Raw genomic sequence first — 20,979 nt, forward strand, 5'->3', positions numbered from 1 at the left:
CTTAATTTGTTCCAGTGGTTGCAGGTGGTGCGCACTGGCACTCTTTAGAATAAAGAGATACAGAATGTGAGGTGGCTGAAGAAAGAGGTAGAATCTAGAATAGGCAGTGTTTATACTGAGCCACTGGCAGTAGACTACAAAGAACAAGTGTGGGCCCTGCACAAACTTAGGGCTTTTGTAAGCCCTGAGAGGGCTGTGAGACCTGATTCGGAGTTTGTGAGTCTCAGCCAAGGTTTTTGAGACATGTGTCTAGACCTGTCAGCATGCCAGCCCTAAAACAATTGAAAGGGTCTTGCTGGCCTTCCAGAATGCTAGGCACTGTCTCCCAGGGTAGCACTGTGTAAGCTACAGCACACCAGGCACAAACAAGCTGCACACCTTCCAGCATACATGGTTGGTGTGCAGGTGAGACTCACAACACCTGCTGGTGTGCCAAGGGGTCTGTTGCATCACCTCTATGCTACATGTCTTGTAAGGTATCCTGACATCACATAAGAGTACATCCAAGCTTAATCTGTGCCAGTGATTGCAGTCAATAGCCTCTGACACCCATTTTTTAAGACAACTTATTTTCCATTATCATAATGAAAAATGACCTGTAAGAGTGAGATGGAAGGATAGCTAGTGTAGTGTTGGGGGAAGAACGGAGCCTGAGTTGGAATAAGGTGAATCAACCTCGGTATTTAGAAAAGTTGTTTTTCAGAAGCACTTACAGTGGGCTATTTATGAAAAATGTGGGCCCCTATACTTATTTCTTTACAAAACGACCATTTGGAAAGCTCAGAGAGGACTAAGTATCCTGAATTTGGGTTTGGGAACATGTATATTACAAACATCATATCTGAGGGTGAGATCCGTTCTTCTTCCAAGGTAGAATGGGGAATAGGGGTCTACATCAAATGGTGTTCCTAATTTGGTGGGAGTACCAAAATCATGTATCTATAGACTACCCTGAGAGAGTGAGGTAATGCGCAGAGTTATTGTCTCACAGAGTCCACTAGTTAAGAAAAGAAAATGTGGTTCTCGAAATTTCACCATCAATAGCTACAGGCAGGTGAAGCAAACGATTAACTTCAACTTTGACTGCTATATATTTGCTGCAGGAGAATTAAGTGAACATACAATCAGCAATCTATCTACTCTGAGACCAGGGAAGAGTTAGGCATGTGTACATATCCAAACATTGGACTGATCTGGTAAGTAGTGTGGGACTTTCTCCAAATATCATTCACTGACAAAGTGCCACCATAAGCTCACCTACTTATAAAGAACCAAAGTATGGAAAGGTATTGCTGTCTTGTGGTTTTTGCTTGACAGGAGGGTCTTATTGGCAATTGTGCAATCTGCCAGTGGCCAAAGGGCTGGTCTGACAGATCAGTGTATGTGCTGTTTTTTTGTTTTCCTGGTTGTGGCCCACAGGGTGCCTGGAAATATGATTGATATGTAAGGAATTTGCCTGGTGGCAAAGCCCTTCCTGGCAACTAATGGTCAATGGTGAGGAACTTGGGCATGTAGTATCAGTGACTGGTACAAGATTGGGGTTCCAAGGTGCATATCGGCAATGACTGGCAGAAAACAATTTACTAAAAACGAATGAATTGTGTTGGTCCTATTGACTGACTACTGACTGTCTCCAGGTCTTTATACTATATTACATCACATCTCAAGGTGTGGTGTGTTCTTCTGCAAAGGTGAAATCTCCTGCTTTCCTTCAAAACTCAACTTTTTCACTCACTCTTTAGAAAGTGTGCTTCTGAAAACCTGACAAATCTTAGCCATTAGCTATCATTTTTCATATCAACTGACAGTTATCATGGATCAAGCTTGAACACCATGTGACCTCAAAAGTTACTGTTTTCGACATATTAATGTGAATTTTAAGTGCACAGTGATGTGCCACATTCGAGTAAATATGGCCCTTAATATTTTTGAATGCAAGGATCTGTCATTTCACAAATTGCAACAATAATGCATTTGTGAAATTTTACATGGGTCTTATCTCAGAATTTCATCCAGTGTTTATGAATCAGATAACTTTGATGTTTCTCTTAAAAATAAAATATTTGGATCGAAACAGAAGAAAAAACAACTTTTGATACATGTATGAATCATATCCTACACCAAGTCTTTCAGGACTGCTTGGCTTACCCATGACAGAATAAACAGTTTTATATGGCTAGCTACATCATTATTGCTGTCTTTTTTTCCTTCAATTAACCCGTCAAAATGCCAAAGTTAGTGCAATGGATTGAGCACCTGAAGCACAAACAGATTCTCTATCTAAATCTTAAAATAAGATGGGCTTATCTTATTGACCAAGTCATGACAATGTATTGCTTTTACAAATAGGAGAAAGAAGCAGAATTGTGTCTTAGACTCCCTGATCATTTCTGGCACCTCACAGTTGGTTCTCCTGCTCAAAGCCACGCCAGTCCATGGAAAATACAGAATCAGTGTCTCCACTTGTTAACAGTGGCCTCTTTAGAAAGTATTCCTCCAGTGGCAGTATGCACTATGGGCCAGATTTATGTAGGTTTGAGTTTGTGATTTCCTAATAATGAATCTTAGTGATTCGCTATTAGGCAATCGCAAACTGAGAAGTATAACAGTGTGTTTAACACTGTTTGCGATTCCATATGGGGTCGCAAATGACCTACTTCATCAAAAATCATGCAATAGGTTGCAATTTGTGATCCCCATTGGTAACAGCGGCACTCACAGGGATGGTGCCTTGCTGGGGACAGCAGACCACCATGTCTGTGACTGCTTTTTAAATAAAGCAGTTATGTTTTTTTGAATGCAGCCCATTTTCCTTATAGGAAAATGGAATGCATTTCAAACAAAAAAATGAGGTTTTCTTTTCATTTATTCAGAGTAGACATTGGTCTGTGGGACCATTACCTGCTGTAAAAATATATTTTTGCTTCCATTCACAAAGGGGAAGGGGTCTCGTGGGGACCCATTCCTGTTTGGGAATGGGTTACCACCAACTTTAAAGTTGGTGGTAACTGCGGTTGTTTTGTGACCGCATTCACAGTCGCAAAACAATCTTACATCCCTCTACAAATTGCTGCGAGGAAGGGATGCTCTTGGAATGCCCCTTCCTAATAGCAACTCGTAAACCTATTTTGCGAGTCGGTAACAGGTTGCAGACTCACAGAATAGGATTGTTACATGGGGAAAAGGCTTTCATCATACATCTGACCTCATCTGCCCTATTGAGATCATTTGTCTTCTGGTTTCTACCTGCCTTTTGGTCCATGCCTGACTCAAGGTTACATCCCAATATTATTATATGTACCTCAAACCTGTCAATGGCTCGAGGACAAGAAATCAAAGGTAACAGTCATGACAGTGGACATCCAAACGACCCAGAAGCATTTGCTGTTCCTCCATGATTTTTAAATATTTTCTGATACACTGTCACCAACTGCTCAAGAAATCCCAGCACTGTCACCACCTGATAAAGGAATCACAGATGAACATTACATCAATAGTGGTCCCTTATCTTTTATTCATTTAGTGAGTACAAGTAAGTATTAGCCTTTGGCTAAATGAGTGCACAATGCTGAGTGTATGTCTTTGATGAATTGTAATCTCACTGAGAGTGACTGTACCAATTTCCTCTGCAGGATTCATTTTGTAACAAAATATGTCAAGTGACCAGGAGATTTACTGAATTGGGCTTGGACAATGGTAAAGGATATGTGCTATGAATCAATGGGAGTTCTTTGTTAGTAAAACGCCTGCTACAAAACATTTAAACACTGTTCAGAAGTGGGTATGCAAAAACTATGCATATGTATATAGTCATTAAGACATATAGCAGTCATATGGCATGGCAACAACAGCAGGGTGGAAAAGGAACAGAAGAGGGACATTTTCAGCTAGTGCTCCATTCAAATGACTCACGGATACCATAGACTACAATGACTACTGTCAAGCTGGAGAAGGTACAGTAGGAGTGACCAGAGCATACCTTCCTCAGCTGCAGCTCCATATTGTGTGGGGTTAGAGGGACCTGGCTGGCTAGCCTAGTTTCTAGAGGAAATGCCTACAAGAAGAGGAGGAGAGCTTCCAATAGCTAAGGCCATTTCCTATTGAAGCAAAATTATATCACCTACTTGGCTAGTGTAGTATGCATGTAAATACCGGAGAGACCATGAAAGTGTGTTCAGGAATCTATGCATCACTGAAGCAATGCAGGCACTGAGACTGCTAGGAGACTGTCCACTCATTATGGCCAAGTATCTGGGCAAACCCTTGCAATAAATACCACTTGTGGGTGTTCTCCCTCCATCCCAAACCTTTCAACACGAAAGCCATGATTTTTGTTGTGGTGCGCCATTTGTTGGGCCATTATGGCCTCTTTTCATTCATTATCATTTAGTTTTATACATTTTTAGAGCACTGTTACCAAAGCTCAGAACAATGAACAACATTGTTCAGAATCATGAAAAATACAATTAAACTTATATTAAGATAACTAGCAGTATAAAATACTTGAGGGAGGTTGTTCTTCAAGGGGAGAGAAAAAAAGACATTATACTAGGAGTGGAGTAGACAAAACATTAGAGAGTTTCAGTGTTTTGCGGCCAAAAATTAGAAAGAGTAAATGTGAGACTCAACACAAGAAGGGTAGGAAGAAACAAGTCATGCCTGAGAAACAGAAATGAGGTCCCAGTTCGAGGAGTAAACAGAAAAAAGTGACCGAAGGCATTTTTAAGCTAAAACGAAAGTGAAAAGAATATGAGGGTTGGGGAAGAAAAGTCTTTTTCATGGTGAAGGACGTGCATTCCTGCCCTGAGAGCCCAACTGCACTGATGCCTATATCCCTAATGTGGGTTTTTGTTGTCGGCAAACATGGATCATGCGTGTGCACCAAGACATAAGTCTGTCTCACTGATTGCTGTCTTGCTAGACCGGGAGCAAGACTCTCATAGAAGGTTCATGCCTTCTCCAGGAGTTAACCAGCAAAAGGGCAGTGGTGACAGCATACTGTGTAGTGATCAGTAGAAGTGAACAGGTAATTTTTAACCTGTTTTACTGGAGTGATGCCTACAGGCTCACTCACTTTTTAAAGGTTTTTCTGCTGTGTGCTTTACACATCCTTGGCCTACATCAGCTTGGTGTGAAGTGCTGTGAAGCACTGAGGTGTTGTATCTGTGCTTAGTGTTTGTGTGTCCAGGGAGGCTGCTATTCAGAGATTATGCAGTAATGAGTAGAGGGTGCATGGTGTATGCATTCGCTGGAGGAGAATGTGCCTTTGCGTGGTACAGTACCTGAAGTGCTGTGCAGTATCTGCATTTTAGATGCACATGCTGGGTGCAATACATGAAGCGTGCAGTGTGTGCATGTTAAATTCACATTCTGGATGTATGTGTGCCTATGAGTGGTACAGTAAATAGAGGGTACAAATCTGGGCAGTGCATGCTTGTTAAACGCATTTGCTGCATATATGTGTGCCTGCCATTTATACAGTACATTGATGACACAGTACTGTGCAGTGTGTGTATGCTGCACTGGGTGTTTGTGTGCCTGTGGATGGTACAATACACTGAAGGCCCAGGGTTCGTTTTTGGGAAACCCTGCTTGGAACATGCCCTTAACCCTGGAGTACCAGTGATTGCCCGTTTGTCAAGACCAGTGTTCTGTGTGAGGCAGAAAGGAACAAGGTCCAATGAGGAACCCTTACAAGTGGACTGCCTGTACGAGGTTTGAGGAAATGGCTGCTGCCCCAATTGGTTTGTTACCCATGTGCAGGACTGAGTCGGTGATGGCTGTATACCAAGAGAGGGCCACCGTGAAGATAGCTGTGGAAAGACTGCCATGCGGTAAGTGCAGAAGCCTTGTGTGGCAGCTGTGCTCAGCCCCATATGCCAGGAGGGGCTCCTGGGTAGCCTGTAGACTGCTAGCAGTAGTGAGCCATAGGTCACCAGTAGCAAAGAGGACTGCCACTGGCCCATCCTACTGTGCAAGTGAGGACACTGTGGGTGAATAGTCACCCAAGTTCGGAATTGAGGACCGAAGTGTCAGAACCACCCCCCCCATCAGAAGTGAGGAGACACTTACCCCACAGGAGAAGTGCAGGAAACATCTGATCCCTGGCAGAGCTCGACCGCAAGAGAGAGAGAGTCTGTGCCTGCTGAGGGCAGCCACTGAGCCCTGGTGCAGCCGACTTACCTGATTGGGACCTGAACTGCTGCAAGTGCCCTCAGATGGGGTGCACTCCTGGACACTGCATGCATTAACTCCTAGCAGAGCGGGAAAGACTTGTTTTCAGCCAATTGGCCCTAGGGCAACTCAATGCTGACAGTACTGTGGCGCTAGGACAATATTGTCTTGAATTTAAGAGTCAGCGTGGGCTCTTGAGACACAGACTGCTACTAGGGCATTTCCTAGATGTAGCAAACAGTGAATAGGAGATAACCACTATCACTAACGCAAGGTGGGAGTGAGTCAGGGAATTTCTTTTGAAACACTAGAGCCTGAGCTTACGGGGAATTGTTACTGTTTGTGAATGTCATATTTTTTCTTTGTGTGGTTATGTGATAGAAATAAAATACTTCTCTTATTTATTTATTTTTAAAGTGAGTACTTGGCTGGACATTAATTTATTGCTGCTTCTGCGCACATTCTGAGTTGTGAGCCTGCGTTCGCTAATCTGTATCATCACCTAACCCAGAGGGAGCTTTGGACTGCTTGACCAAACTTACCACTGAGAGTCAAGTGTAGAAGGGGTACTTGGCCCACTTGCTCAGAATCCATAGTAGGCTGGGCCCCGGGACATTAGTAGTAAAAGGCCTTAACACTACGGTTGAGCCCAGTAGCCCTGAGTGCCCATAGCCCTCTGAAAGGGGTTCTGATAGTGAGAATGAATAAAAGCTAATGGAGAGAAATAAAAGTAGAGATATGCACACAGTACTGGATAAACAAAAGAGGTGGCAAAAGGAAGACTGAACTGAGGTGGTGGAGGAGACCAGCTAAGACGGCACGTAGAATGAAATTTTAAACAGCTAGAATTGGCAGCTACACGGAGTGTGATAAATGTGAGTAAAGAAAGAAAAAGGTATTGCAGACCACACAGAAGTTGAGTGGAGAGGAAGGTAAAGGAACATTCTCATAGGATAAATATAATTTGAGAAGAAATCACCTCCAAGCTCTAAGAAACAGGAACCTGCAATTGGCAGAACCAAAAAACATCTGAAAGAGCATGTCTATGTTGTGAGGTACCATCCAACCATATTGAAATAAACAGGAACAGGAAATTCTGAAACATCCCACGTGACAATTCCCATGATGGATTGGGAACCCAAGAGAAACAGAATTGGAAAATGGAAAGAAAAAGAAACAAACAGATCTGGACCACCTGGAAAATCTCTTTAAGGCCCATCTGAAAACCTTCTGGCAAGTGATTATCTTTCTACAATCAAGCCCCAGGAGAGGGGCAGCAGTGCTCAGAAGCTGCAGGGAGCTTGAAAGCTTCTGGAAAACTAACCCTAGGTAGGCATACCCCCTTGGCTGCAACTGCAGTCTTCAAAAACTGTATTGCAGCCCTGAGGAACCATGGTACGGTGGCTTGCGGGAACCACACCATCTCTTTTCCCAGAAGCCAGCAAAAAGATGCATTCACAACAGTAGGCACTGAATTGTTGGTTGCAGTAGACAGCACTTTCTCTGCAATGGGCAATTTACTCTGCACATGGTGCTCATTGTGCTCGGGCATTCTGTATGCAATGTAGTGGTGTTGTTTTCTTGCAGCAGGGTAGGACTTTTACCCTTGAGGATGGGCACGAATGTAACCTTTGACATTTGATCATATTGTGATATGGTAGATAGTAAAAGTATCATGAGTAACAGAGGTATTTTACTGTACAATATGTTGTATGTCAATGTTGATGTGTGTTGTTTTTATTTGCTCAAACTTTCCCTTCTTCTCCTACCTATTTGCACATGTGACGTTTGGTGTAATTTATATTAACAATATATGTTGAATGGCTGGTTGTGGTAAATAGCACTTTCAATTGGATTGTCACCTCACCCTGGCCATGGTCCTCCAGCATCATGTGTGCAAGGAAGTGGTGTAGTTTCTTTTCAGTAGGACAGGCATACGTCCATGAGGCTGGACATACAAGTGACTGACCGCTGACATTGGAGCGTATTGTGATATGATACATTAGAAAGGCATTTTATAGTGTAGTAGAATATATGTGTATCTTGGTGCCAGGTTGTTTCTCTTTGTTTCTCATTTACCTTTTACAGTCGGTGTGTTTCGAAATGGCCTTTCTACAGGGTCACCCCCAAACTTTTTGCCTTCCTCCTTCTCTTTTTCTGACTTCATTTTTGCTGGCTTCAGGACTCTGCGCACTTTACCACTGCTAATCAGTGCTAAAGTGTGTATGCTCTCTCCCTAAAACATGGTGACATTGGCTCATATCCAATTGGCATATTTATTTACTTGTAAGTCCCTAGCAAAGTGCACTACATGTTCCTACAGCCTGTAAATTAAATACTAATAGTGGGCTTGCAGCACTGGATGTGCCACCCACATATGTAGCCTTTAACCATGTCTCAGGCCTGCCACTGCAATGCCTGTGTGTGCAGTTTCACTGCCTCTTCGGCTTGGCATTTAAAAGTACTTGCAAACCTTAAACTCCCCTTTTTCTACATATACGTCACCGCATTTAGTATGGCCAGAATGGTAATACAAAATCCTGCTGACTGGTGAAGTTGGATTTAGTATTACTATTTTAAAAATGCCACTTTTAGAAAGTGAGCATTTCTCTGCACTCCTGTGCCTTACAATCCACGTCTGGCTGAGTAAGTTGACAGCTCCCTTGTGCATTTCACTCAGACAACCCCAAAGAAAGGATGCCCACTCACACCTACACACATCTGCATACTGAATGGGTCTTCCTGGGCAGGGAGGGTGGATGGCCTGACACTTACATGTCAAAGGACAGTGGCCTGCCCTCACACAATGGACTGCCAAACCCCCTACTGGAACCCAGGCAGACAGGATGAAAGTGAAAAGGGACCTTGTGCACTTCTAAGCCACTCTTTGAAGTCTCCCCCACTTCAAAGGCACATTTGGGTATTTAAACCGGGTCCCTGACCCTACCAACTCAGACACTTCATGGCAAGACATCTCCTGGGAAAGAAACTCTGAACCAGAACCTGCAACCTGCCAAGAGAAGCTGCCTGGCTGCCCAAAGGACTCAACTGGACTGCTTTGCTGTAAAGGTCTGCTGCCTTGCTGTTTCCCTGCTGCCTTGCTGTCTTCTGGCTCTGCTGAGAAGTGCTCTCCAAGGGCTTGGATTGATCTTGCCTCTTGTTGCCGAAGTCTCAGGCCCAAAAAGACTTCACTTTCTGCAAAGTAATCCTTGTGCGCCGAAAATACGATGCACAGCCTGCTGGAAACAACGCACAGCCTGCATTGTGACGAGAAAATCGCTGCATAGCCGAACTGGAACGACGCATCCCAACTTCTCAAGTGAAGATCGATGCAGCACCTGAGTTGTGACCAGAATTTCACCACACATCCCACTGGATCGACGCATAGCCGAGCCAGAACGATGCAGCACAACTTCTCGAACTGAGAATCAATGCAGAGCCTACCGTGCAACAGAAAATCTGACGCTTTGCACTACTGGAATGACACAAGCCTGGGACTTCACCCCACACACCCAGGATTTCCAAGCATCGTCCCTGGGTGGAACAAAGATCCCCCGCATCGCAGTGAGGAACCGGGACTGCACGCCGAAGAAACAATGCAAGTCCGGTGTTGCCGGAAAATAAACCACGCATCATATGTTGGTGCCGGAAAATCTGACGCACACCCTCTCTTTTTCCATGCAACCTCCTCCTTTGCGATCCTCGTGCGTGACGCACACCAGGTACTTTGAAAATCCAAGCATTAACTGTCTGATTCTTATCCAAAGACTATTTTACAACTCTTGAAATTCATATTTAAACTTGTGCTTTTGCAAATCTTGATCGTTTTGACCCTAATATACTCAGATAAATATATATTTTTCTAAACCTGTGTGGTGTATTTTTGTGGTGTTTATACTGTGTTATTGCATGATTTATTGCACAAATACTTTACTTATTGCCTTCTAAGTTAAGCCTGACTGCTCAGTGCCAAGCTACCAGAGGGTGGGCACAGGAGAATTTAGATCGTGTGTGACTTAACCTGACAAGAGTGAGGGTCCGTAGTTGGACAGGGGGTAACCTGACTGCCAACCAAAGACCCCATGTCTAACACCGCGCATGTGTCTTATAGATGTAAATTATGTTTATGCTGTATGATATGCTCTTTAGTATATGAATGTATGTATGCAGACATACATATAAACGTACAGATGTACAAGCATAACTAACAAAATTTAAAACTAAAAATACAAGCCAGCATGCCTTTTTTATCTGTGCACCCAGGATCTGGATCAACATCTCTGTCTCCATCAGGCCTACCCCGAACTCCTCCAATTTAGGAAAGAACACTACATCACAATGCATTACCGTCCACAACCCAGTTTGCTCTCCTCTTACTTGTTGACATTATGATTGCCTTTGACCCTGTAGAGCTCTTTGCTGCCTGTGGCTAGTTTCGATCTATAGAAATACATTATACGAACATACTTATACTTTTAAATGCCTAAGAATTCAGGGCCGTATTTATACTCTGGTTGCGCCGAATTTGCGTCGTTTTTTTCGACGCAAATTCGACGCTAAACTAACGCCAACTAACGCCATATTTATACTATGGCGTTAGACGCTTCGGGCGCCAAAGTGCCCAGAGTGAGCGTCATTTTTTAGCGTGAACCCCTTCCTTGCGTTAATGAGATGCAAGGGAGGCGTTCCCGTCTAAAAAAATGACTCCCAGGCCTTTACGTGGTATTTATACTCCCGGGCAAAAATGACGCCCGGGAGTGGGCGTGGCCAAAAACGGCGCATTTGGGCCGCTTTTTAACGTCTGGGTCAGGGATGGCGTTAAGGGACAAGTGGGCTCAAAATGAGCCCACAGTGCCCTCCCCTGCCCCCAGGGACCCCCCCTGCCACCCCTGCCCACCCCAGGAGGACACCCAAGGATGGAGGGACCCATCCCAGTGAAGTACAGGTAAGTTCAGGTAAGTATAATTTTTGTTATTTTTCAATTTTTTTTTGTGGCATAGGGGGGCCTTATTTGTGCCCCCCTACATGCCACTATGCCCAATGACCATGCCCAGGGGACATAAGTCCCCTGGGCATGGCCATTGGGCAAGGGGGCATGACTCCTATCTTTACAATGATAGGAGTCATGTTGATGGGGGATGGGCGTCGAAAAAAAATGGCGCAAGTCGAGTTACGACGATTTTTTCGACGTAACCTGACTTGCCCCATTTTAAGACGCCCATACGCCATTTTCCCCCTACGCCGGCGCTGTCTGGTGTACGTGGTTTTTTTCCACGCAAACCAGGCAGCGCCGGTCTGCTTGCGCCGGCTAACGCCATTCCATAAATACGGCGCCCGCATGGCGCTTCAGAATGGCGTTAGACGGCGCAAAAATTTTTGACGCTAAACTGCGTTAGCGCAGTTTAGCGTCAAAAAGTATAAATATGGGCCTCAATGCTGATACACTAAATGGCTTACAAATCTTTTTTCCTATTCACTATATTTAGTCCAGTTATTTGTTGACTGTGAGTTAGCATGTGTGGTTGTAAACCGAATGTGAATTCGGCCTTGAAAGCTTCATTATGAGTGGTAGGTCACTTGCATCTCCCGTTAAGTTTGACAGCTTTGGGGCATGTAGCATATCTGCGCAAGAGTTGTACTGAATGATTTAAGATGGCTGCTCAGTTTGTCAGTTCAGCAAGTGTGGCAGGCGGGGCATTGTTATGGCATCAATGCTTTCGGTGCACAGTGTTCCCGCAAGTTGACTTGCCCGTTCCATTTTATCTTAATAGTTTCTTGTTTGATACGGTTAGTTTCTGACTCGAAATAGGCGTGTTTGTTAGCTTGCACAACGACTCGGTGCCTGTTTATAGCCCTTGTGAGTTTGGTGAAAATACATGGCTGGCTACAGAGCTATTCATAAAACAACAGTCTGTTGTTCACCCCCTACACCGGCCATTTTTCCCCACCGTCTGTTTTCCCCACACCGCTCGCCATCCATTTATGGCCCAGTCCCCTATTTGTTCCCCCTCCCCAGCCCTCATACTACTTAACCACCCTCTCCCCCCACGTTGTTTTTACACATATTGCACAGTACCATGAGCAACATGTTTTAAAATAAAAAAAAAACACTAACACACAGTCATTCATTTCATTTATTTACTTTATTTCGACCGATGGCCATAAAAGCAATACAGGAATAAAAAGCAAAATACAATATCAGGTGTAAAAACATACAAATACCATTCAGAAAAAGTTCGAGAGGTGTCCACTCTTGGCCTAAGTACAAGGGTAAAAAAATGCAATATCAAATATAAAATTAACAGGTACCATACATATGGGAATCATAAAAGTATCCACTTTTAGGCTAAATGCACAGTCAAATGAACAAGCAATTGGCCATAGTCAAACTCCAAATATGGGGCTATGCCTGGAATAGAGTTCCCCATGGGGAACAGAGTCAGGACTGATTTGCATATGGTGGGTCTAAACTGGGGTGGCTTGGTGAGCAAAGGAATTGATGGATTAAACCCAGATCTTTGACAGGGGTGAATGTTTGATTGATTCGACATTCCATCCATCATAGTGTCCCTTCCTTCACATGGTGTCCATAGCATTGTGCTTCTTCTATGTGTGCTACAGAATGCAGCACACATAGAAAAAGCAAAAACCGAGAAGGAATAAAAACATTCCTCCTCGTTTTGCCATGCGAATGCCACCCCTGGGGATGAGTTAGTTTTTGGCGCTGCCTCAGGTTTACAACAACTCATAAATCTGACGCAGCGTCAAAAGCAATGGGTGTTGCGGTGGAACGCCCACCACAACACCCATTGCACGCCCCTCCGACGCAGAAAACTGTGTTGGAGGGGCCCATATGTACAAGGAGGCGTAACACCACAAAAAATATACGTTACACCTCCTTGTAAATATGGAGCAGTGCTTAGCACCACCGGAGCATCACGAAAAGTGACGCTCTGGTGGTGCTAGGGGCTCTTACATGTGGCCCTAAGTGTGCCAGGTATGTCCAGACATGGGTCCTGGGCTCATTACGCCTTTAGATTCCAGCCAGCCTTCCTGATGAAGGGTGATTCCCTGTAACTGGTCCCAGGATGCTTGTTTCCAGTATAGGGAGGACCTGGCTTGGCAGTTCGGGCTGGACTGTTCGCATGGGGAACAGGGTCAATACTGATTTGCATATGGCTGGGACCAAAAGTGGGTGGCAAGGTGAGCAAAAGAATTGATGGGTTGAACCCAGATCCGTGACTGGGGGTGAATGTTTGATTGGTTCCACATCCTATCCATCATTTGTGTTTGTTTACTTTTGTCGCCTTAAGTGCACCAGCTACTCAGACGTTGGTCCCAGGCTCACTATGCCACTGGGATCAAGCGAGCCTGGCTGATTAAGGGTGATACTCTCAAACTCGTCCCAGAATGCTTGTTTTTTGTCCGGGTAGGACATGGCCTGATAGTTTGGGTTGGACTGTTTCCATGGGGAACAGGATCAAGACTGATTTGCATCTGCTGGGTCCAAACTGGGGTGGCATTGTGAGCAAACTAATTGATGGATTAAACCCAGATTTGTGCCTGTGAGTGAATGTTTGATTGGTTCCACATTCCATCCATCATTTGTGTTTGTTTACTTTTGTCGCACTAAGGGCCATATTTATACTTTTCGATGCACAACTGCGCCAACGCAGTTGTGCGTCAAAAAATCTAACGCCGGCTAACGCCATTCTGAAGCGCCATGCGGGCGCTGTATTTATTCAATGACGTTAGCCAGCGTTAGCCGGCGGAGCTGCCTGGTGTGCGTGAAAAAAAATGACGCACACCAGGCAGCGCCGGCGTAGGGGAATATGGAGCTTGGGCGCCAAAAAATGGGGCAAGTCAGGCTGAGGCAAAATTTTCGCCTCAACCCGATTTGCGCCATTTTTTTTAACTCCCAACCCCCATTGAAATAACTCCTGTCTTAGCAAAGACAGGAGTCATGCCCCCTTGCCCAATGGCCATGCCCAGGGGACTTCTGTCCCCTGGGCATGGTCATTGGGCATAGTGGCATGTAGGGGGGCACAAATCAGGCCCCCCTATGCCACAAAAAAAAAAAATTACTTACCTGAACTTACCTTAATTTCCCTGGGATGGGTCCCTCCATCCTTAGGCGTCCTCCTGGGGTGGGCAAGGGTGACGGGGGGGTCCCTGGGGGCATGGGAGGGCACCTCTGGGCTCCTTCCGAGCCCACAGGTCCCTTAACGCCTGTCCTGACCAGGCACTAAAAAACGACGCAAAAGCGGCTGGACGTCATTTTTTTTGACCCGCCCACTCCCGGGTGTGATTTTTGCCCGGGAGTGTAAATACGGCGCACATGCCTCGGAGTCAATTTTTTAGACGGGAACGCCTACCTTGCATATCATTAACGCAAAGTAGGTGTCCACGCTAAAAAGTGACGCAAACTCCATGGACTTTGGCGCTAGACGCGTCTAACGCCAGAGTATAAATATGGAGTTAGTTTCGCGTTGAATTTGCGTTAAAAAAAACGACGCAAATCCGGCGCAAACGGAGTATAAATATGCCCCTAAGTGTGCCGGGTATGCCCAAACGTGGGTCCCAGGCTCACTATGGCACTGGATTCAAGGTATCCTGGCTGATGGAGGGTGATACCCTGTAGCTGGTCCCAGGATGCTTCCTTCCACTCTAGGAAGGACCTGGCTTGGCAGTTAAGGCTGGAACTTTCCCATGGGGAAGGGGGTCAAGATGGAATTGCATATGGTTCGGTCCAAACTGGGGTGGCATGGTGAGCAAAAGATTTGATGCATTAAAATCAGATCTGTGAATGAGGGTGACTGTTTGATTGGCTCCACATTCCGTCCATCATTTGTGTTTGTTTAAAATATAGTTTATGCATGTTGTACTATAAATACAAGAATATTTGCAAAACTACAGGGCCAAATAATATCTTTAACAAACAGATATTCAGATAAAAATCATTACAACAAAATGCACATAAGGCATAAAAATAGAACCTAAGAGCAGAACATGAATAAGTCCCAAGGTGTACTGACGGCACAAGCCCAATCTTATTAGGGAACATAACTTAACTAAGTAAAGTGCAAGTGCTCCAACAACAATACAATTAAAGTACACATTTGAAAGGCAGTGGGAACGTGGTACGCCCTGAGGAAAAAGTTTGTACTAAACAGGATCACAATACTACTATGAGGGATGATTTTTTTGTCAGATCCACCATACGCTCTCCAAGTACAGCAAAAACAACAACCGGAAATGTATCCACTCTGCATAATCTAATTGCTACCCTATGCTGGGCTGCGCCTAAAAGGCAACATGTGGGAACAATCCAGCGCATACACTGATTTAAATAACTTGGACACAAAAATAAAAAGTGAGCAGCAGTTCCTTCAGCATGTTTGCGAACAGGACAAATTTTACCACCTCCATGCCGACCTTTCCAATTAACAGTCAAAGTGGCAAGTGGTAGAGAACCCAACCTGAACCTTATATAAAGGCTTTTTGTAAATGGGGGCTCAATGTTGTTCATATAATTTTCAAAATTCGAGGTGGGCTTAAAGCCTAACAAATGGTCAGGCATTTGGCCCAAGCCTACCTATTTGAACATTTTAGCCCCCTCAGACTCTCAGTAAGTACCCTTCAGTTTGTTATTAGCAGAAGATGGAATGGTATCAGGGGGCCACCAATACTCATGTAGATTCATTGAGTATAAAGACTGTTTAACACAGGGGCCGCCAACCTTTTCTGTAACAGGAGGTACTTATGGTCAATAACACATTGTGCAGAGCTACTGATGTTATTAGTGTTATATGGGCAACATTACGCTAGTGCCCATCCTATGCAAGATTTCCAGCATTGATCACCTCAGTGCATCAGGCAGGGGTACCAATAGTAATGCAAGAAAGGTCTTATCAACTTGGAATTTATATATATTTTAGAATTCAGTCATTTTTCTCCAAACCTCATCACGTGAGCTCCAAAAATACACATATTTTCATATTGAATATGCATTTTTAAATTTTGGAAAACACATGGTAATTCATCCAAACAATAGTCTTTAATAATTTACTGGGATGGGCTACTCATAGGAGAGCTACTTCAAGGTAGCTGGAGAGCTACCAGTAGCTCACAAGCTACACGTTGGAAATGCCTGGGTTAAAATATTCCAGCCAGGGTAGCCAGATCCCTCTTGAAAATGTATCCAGAACTTCTCTTAAGCCCACCCTCTATTCAACCAGCATGGATGTTGACCAAATCCATAGCCAGTACAAGATGGGTTTCAAATGCACATGGGGGGCAACAGACCGAAAACCTAGATCCTGCTTAAAGATAAATAGCATAACTTGGAGCAATTTGAGGGCTGTTGTAAGAAATTTATTCTCAGACACCTCCAAATCTTATAAGATGACATGTCCACACAGTCCTTCTCCATATACTGCGGCAGCAACTGCATTAGCCCTCCACACCTCAAGGAGGGGGGAGAATGGTTGGAATAAGGTCCTATTTGCAAATTCTAACATGACTGCAGCCCTATGCTTTAGGATAAAGGTACTTTTGGTAACCTGGGATCCCCAAGTGTTTGAGCTAGAAAGACGAATACCAAGATAATCAAAATCTAGCACCTTCTCCGACCCCCTCCCCCCCTAATTTTAAATGTCTTCTAAATCCTCTATGAAGTGGATGGCCATAAATGTTGTCTTGCTCATATTGATTACCAGCCCATGGCCCTTGCAAAATCTATTAAAGTTGATCAATAGGTATTTAAGGCCCTCTGGGGTTTTTGACATTAACAGTGTGTCATCCGTAAATAGTAAAGCGGGTATTTTCGTTACCCCCAAGGAACTATTAGAAACAGCAAGAACAGAGTGGGGCCAAGGACACATCCTTGCCTGACTCCTATGGCAATCTTAAAAGGAGTAGTATCTTCTCTATTTATACCCCATCTGACTTGAGAAAAACAATCCTGGTGGAGCCTGACAAATAGGTCAAGAAGAGGCAGGGGAAGTTCTAAGTCAACTAGTGTGCACCATAGCTTATCCCAAGGGATCATGTCAAAAGCTGCTTTGAGAGCAACAAAAGTGACATAAAGGCTACCCCTTTGTATATCTACTTATTTCCACCTTGTTAGCTAAAACCTAAAAACTTTAACTACCGTACTAATTTTGGGATGAAAACCAGCCTGAAACTGCATTAAAAAAAAATACTGGACCCAAATATGAAGCTTATCTAAAAAAGATTTACAAAAATAGATTTGACTTGAGTCAATAAGGCTGATTGGATGACAATTGGCTTGGTCATCCTTCAAGCCTTTCGTATGTATAACAACAAGCTCCACCTCTTTCCAAGAGTTTGAAATATCACCTCCTGCTAAGATGGCATTAAAATCATGAGCAGGTAGGTGCCCAGATTGCTGGTTCAGATTTAAAAAGATCCATCGGTATTCGGTCTAACCAGCACGCCTTTCCTGCCTTCTGGGATCTCATAGCCACATCCACTTCAGCCACTGTAAATTACCAAACTTCATTAAGAGTTCCTGAGTTAGACATAAATTTAAAGGATATGAAGGTTTGTTGAGCGCCAGAGATTCCAGGGGTAGAAACATTCAAGGGACTACAACCATATACAAATTCAAAGTGAATCACCTAGTCTTGAGGAAGAATATGAGATTCAGGTTTCATACTATGGGTTTTAGTGCCATGAGCTATTACATGCAAAAGGCTACCTGATACCCTGAATGTGTTGCAGACAATGTGTCACTCCAGTTAACAGTATCCCAAGCAGACTTTGCTTTTTTAAAACTAGTTTATAATCTGCTCTGGCTGATTTTATGTCCTGTGTGAACCCACTTTTAACAGCACTGAGGAGATTGCTCTTGGCTAACCTGCAACTCTTGTTGTACCATGTGCGATCTGCCCTCACAGGAACAGTCTTGCATCGGGAAAATGTAGTGAACTTACTCACTTTTAGGTTTTCAAAACATCTATGGTGAGCTTCCATAATCATATCCTGGGCTACCTCTAGGTTAGCCATATATGACAAAATAGGAACCAGCTCTCGGTATGGTGAGGCGTACTTAGACTCATTGATCATAATGCTCCTCCACTTAATTCTCCTCTGGTTATTACTGACCCAGGGAACACCACAAGGAAGAGGGTGAGTCCTATTCCCCCCCTTGCTGCTTACACAAAGGGAGAGGCGAAGAGGGAAGTGGTTGCTCTAATATTTGGGCAGAACTTCCATTTCAATAAGATTCCCCCAAAATTGGAAATCTAGTAAAAAATAGTCAATACGGCTCAGGTAATTGTTTCTTTTAAAAGTGGGGCATAACCCCATATAGGAATTAAAACTACCATTTCATGCCCTCAGATGACAACTCATACAAAGATCTAACATTTTCAAGTTTGCCCGCGGAAGAGTAGGCAACCATGGGATCGAAATTTGCAGAATACCCCAAAACTGATCTTCTCAATGTACTTCAAAATGGAGTGCAGATGGTTGAAAACATACATTGAAATCCCTAACCACAATCATAACTGCTTCTTTCCTCGATAGAGTGGAAATATAATCAAAAGGTGAAGGACAGGGGAATAAGGGTTTTTCGAAAAACACTCCTACTATTTACATTTAAAAGAAAACTTTTTGTTGGGACTGGAAATCTCAACGCCAAGCAAGTCAGGAGTGGTAATTGTTAGTTGGGAAGCATGAAACCCTAAAAAGATGTTAATCCGGATTAGTAACCCACCAGAGGGTCTACCTGTTTTAGACTTACAAGCTGGAACGTGGAATGTTTTGAATCCCGACCTGTATACAGGCAAAATCTCCCAGGTTATTTTAAGCAAGATTATATCAGCAGAGCCTATAAATTCTCCCCAGTTCCCTTGGACGAGCTTGGGGCCGAGCCCTGCAATATTCCAGGAGATCATTGATGTTGTGGCCATAGTGACCATTACATCAGGGGATAAGTAAGATGTACTTAACCTATATGCATATGGCATGCCTGCATATGACAGGCGGACCTTGCTGTATTAAGGAAAATCCTCTCCCATCATGCCTTTGATGAATAGAAAGTGGCCCTTGGCTTTCTGCAATGGGAGACCCACTATGGTTTCCCCCAATAGCACCCTTCAGAACACAAGCAGGAATTTGGGATGAAGGGGGTTTTAAGAGAATGTGTGGGTATCCAACTGGTGCAGGAATATGGAGATCAATGCCCCAATTTTCAAAGACAGCTCCTTCTGCCCAAATGGCATTCTGCTTGGCTGCCCTTTTCCAGAATGTCTTAGTCGTATCCCTAGCTGAGTTAAACAGAAGCAAACCAAATTTGACCCAATCCAGGTCATCAGTAATTATATTCTTTAGGGCAGGAATATGAGACAACAACTGCAACAAGTTCCCTCAGTTGATGGTGTCCACTAAACCCTTGGGAGTGTATCGAGGAATAAAGAATAGTGTTAAGTGGGAGCTCTCCTCTGCATCACACCTGGGGGAGAAGGATGCATACTGGTCCTCAGACTGTACTAGCCGAGGACCCAAATAAGTGGAAGGAAGCTGCACAAGGGAGCTATTACCGGTTTGAATATAGATGTCAGTTCTTTGATGCTCACAAACAATGCTTCCCGCTAGGAGCCCAGTCTTTTCCATAAGCTGTGAGGGCCCCTCTCTCCCATGCACCAAGAGGGCAGATATAGTTCCACAATCAATGGAGACTCTTTTCCAGTTGGTTGGTCACATATAGGTCTATGTATTGGTAAACCCTTTAAATGGCCCCTAGAATTGTGGCCTGGTGGAACCTGGGTCTCCCATTCAGAGTGAGTACATTGGTCCACCTTTTCACTATGCTTGACTGACATCCCTTCCATTTCTTTAAATTTACTTCCTCTACTGGGGTGTGGACACCTTGACCTAACAATCCACACTCCGCAAGATCCAATTCTCCAGTAAGCTTGAACACCGGATGGTCGTCTGTCAACCAGTCCCCCCTGATCTGATTTGATTCTTTGGATTTGAATGGAACAGGGGCATCCAGAAAGGCTATAGGCGGTATACTGGTTAATGGCAAGAGTGGATATGTTTCCTGAGGTAGAGGGGCAAAAATGGGACAGAAATTCAGAGGGTTTGTGTTCATGGGAGCTTGTATCTTGTAACTTCTAGCTGACTTACCCGATGGAGGGTTTCATTTAAGCAAGTGCTGCTATTCAGATTGTTTTTCTAACCTGGAGGATGAGTGTGGGCTGGATGAGATCCAGTTTCTGTTGTTGCTTGTGATCCTCTTGCAATGGCCACCTCACTGCTCTCTGAAGCAACCTTGACCAGGGGCTCCCTTTGACGGTCTAGTGGGATGTTAATGAGGGAAGAGGAACCCCCCACCTGATCCTGTGCATCAAGTTGTTGATTATAGACTACCAGGGGGATGGCACCCTAGGTGAGCCACAATTAGTCTCCTGTTAGACCTCCTCAGCCATAGTAACAATCTGTGACTTAACCTGGGATGTTTTATTGGTCGCTGAAGCCTTGTATTCAACTTGTTCATAATTAGAGAATACAGGCAAGAGGTGTCATTCACAAGAAGTTGTAACCCTGTTTCCTTGAGACTAAGCTTAACACCAATTTCGGTAAGGTGGGTTGCCAATGATTGAATAAAATCGAGTTGCAATTCCATTTTGCTTGACTGCCACAAGAGAGTCCTGGCTATAGTATCTTGTGTGTCTCTCATTGCTAACATCTCTTTGGTATTTGGCGGGGCCTGTATTGGCGACATTGACTAGGTTGCTTTTTCCGTCAGGCCCTGTGACATTAATGGTGTCT

The 20,979-nt window shown here is 44.1% G+C and overlaps 1 long non-coding RNA gene across 2 annotated transcripts in view; it reads left to right on the plus strand.

The window, feature by feature from the left end:
• Nucleotides 1–20,979, plus strand: part of LOC138292740 (uncharacterized) — a 60,031-nt gene that overhangs the window by 25,845 nt on the left and 13,207 nt on the right. The window lies entirely within an intron of this gene.

This window comes from Pleurodeles waltl, chromosome 4_2 (assembly GCF_031143425.1).
Source record: "Pleurodeles waltl isolate 20211129_DDA chromosome 4_2, aPleWal1.hap1.20221129, whole genome shotgun sequence".
Taxonomy (NCBI): Eukaryota; Metazoa; Chordata; class Amphibia; order Caudata; family Salamandridae; genus Pleurodeles; species Pleurodeles waltl.